General features: G+C 32.5%; 1 non-coding gene across 1 annotated transcript; it reads right to left on the bottom strand.

Moving 5' to 3' along the window:
• Positions 1–890: 890 nt before the first annotated feature.
• Positions 891–994, bottom strand: LOC112444793 (U6 spliceosomal RNA). Its single transcript, XR_003033162.1, has one exon. It is a non-coding gene; the product is annotated as a U6 spliceosomal RNA (small nuclear RNA).
• Positions 995–2,389: the final 1,395 nt, after the last annotated feature.

Raw genomic sequence — 2,389 nt, forward strand, 5'->3', positions numbered from 1 at the left:
ATAATGCTATAATAAACATGAAGTGTAGACATCTCTTTGAGATCCTAACTTCAACTCTTTTGGATATATGCCCAGTAGTGGGACTGACACAGTAGTTCTATTTTTAATATTTTGAGAAACTTCTATATTATTTACCATAATGGACACACTATTTTATAATCTTACCAATGCTGTACAAGAATAAAATTTCTCCACCTACTCACTATTACTTACCTTAAAAAAAAAATGATGGCTATCCTAACAGATGTAATATATAATTTTGAACTGCATTTCCCTGATGATTAGTGATGTTGAGTGTCTTTAATCTGCATCTTTGTCCTTTGTATGTCTTTGGAAAAATGTATACTCAGGTTCTTTGCTCATTTTTAAATTGGGCTATTTGTTTTCACTATTGAATTCTATGTCCTTCCCTGATGGCTCAGCTATAAAGAATCCATCTGCAATGAAGGAGATGCAGGAGACACTGGTTTGATTCCTGGGTCAGGAACGTCCTTGGAGGAGGAAATAGCAGCCCACTCCAGTACTCTTGACTGGAAAAATCCCATAAACAGCAAACCTTGGTGGGCTATAGGCCATAGAGTTGCAAAGGTCAGACTAAAATGAATATAGCATAGCACATTGACTTATATGAGGTCCTCATATTTTATATATTAACTGCCTGTCAGATACACAGTTTACAAATTCTTTCTCCCTTTCCACAGAGTGTGCTTTCAAGTTTGTTGTAGTTCCACTTGTTTGCTTTGCTTTTGTTGCTTGTGTTTTTGGTGTTTTATCCAAGGAATAATTATCAAGAAAAATGTCAAGGTTTTCCTCCATGTTTCCTTCTAGGAGTTTTACCATTTAAGATTTTGAGTTTAAGGTTTTTTTTTTTTTTTTTTTTTTAATAATAAAAATATATGGAATGGTTCATAAATTTGTGTGTTATCCTTTTGTGGGAGCCATGCTAATCTTCCTGTTATAGTTCCAATTTTAGTAAATGTATTCCAAAGCAAGCAATTGAGTTTAAGTCATTAGTCCTTTTTGAGTTGATTTTTATGTACAGTATAATATTAGGATCCAATTACAGTTTTTTGCATGTGGACATCACTTTTCCCAGAATCAACTGTTGAAGAGATTATCCTTTCCCAATTTTGTATTTTCAAAATGCTTGTCAAATATCAGTTGCTAAAATATGTCTTTAAGTTTATAGTTTAGTAGTATGTATATTTTAGCAATACCATTCCAATTCATGAACACAAATTATCTTTTCATTTATTTGTGTCTTCTTCATTTTCTTTCATCAATGTCTTATAGCTTTTGGTATACAGATATTTCACTTCTTGGTTAAATTTATTCCTAAATATTTTATTCTTTCTGATGCTATTTTAAGAGGAATTGTTCTCTTAATTCCATTTATTGAGAGTTAGTTGTGAATGTATATAAATCCAGCTGGTTTTTATATGTTTTTCTACCTTTTACTGTATTTGTTGATTTTATCCAATAGTTTATGTGGAGTATTTAGGATTTTCTTTTACTTATAAAATGCATCATCAGCAAAAATATTATTTTCCTTTCTCCAAATCAGATGTCTTGTCCATTTGCCCTGGCTAGGACTTCCAAAATGGTGTTAAAGAGAAGGACAGGAGGGCATGGGCATCCCTGTTTTGTTCTTGATTTTAGCAAAACTTTCAATGTTTCACCACTGAATATAATGTTAGCTATCAGCTTGTCATATAAGGCCTTTATTATGTCGAGGTACATTCCTTCTCTATCCAATTTCTTGAGAACTTTCATCATGAAAATGTACTAAATTTTATCAAATGCTTTGCTTGCATCTATTGAGATAATCATGTGATTTTTAATCTCTATTCTATTAATGTTGCACATTGCATTGATTGCTTTATATATATTGAACCATCCTTGAATCCCAGGCATAAATCCAACTTGATCTTGTATTGGCATTTGATTTCATTTAGTTGTATTCTCTCATAGCTCACTGAACTTTTTTTAAGATAACTACTTCTAATTCCTTCTCAGACAATTCTTAGATCTCAATTTTTTAAGAATCATTTACTAGAGATTTATTTTTTTTCCCCTTTTTGGGATCATATTTCTTAAAATGTTGTGTTTCTTGTAGCTCTTCATTGGTGCCTGTGCATCTCTAAGTCTTTTCAAACTGGTTTCATCAAAAAAAAAAAAAAAAAAGACCTTCACCAATCAGACTGGCTAGAGATTCTAGCAAACTTGGAACTTTTCTATGAATGTACATGTTTTACTCCTCTTATTTCTTCCTGGAAGGTAAAAGGTTGTGCAACTTTTCTTGGTCTCAGAGTTGTCCTGGCCACAGTAAGCCTCCTGTCCCTTTCCTGAGACAGTGCACTAGAAGGCAGAAACATAGGATGCACACTCA

Source organism: Bos taurus, chromosome 28, assembly GCF_002263795.3.
Source record: "Bos taurus isolate L1 Dominette 01449 registration number 42190680 breed Hereford chromosome 28, ARS-UCD2.0, whole genome shotgun sequence".
In the NCBI taxonomy this organism is placed as follows: domain Eukaryota; kingdom Metazoa; phylum Chordata; class Mammalia; order Artiodactyla; family Bovidae; genus Bos; species Bos taurus.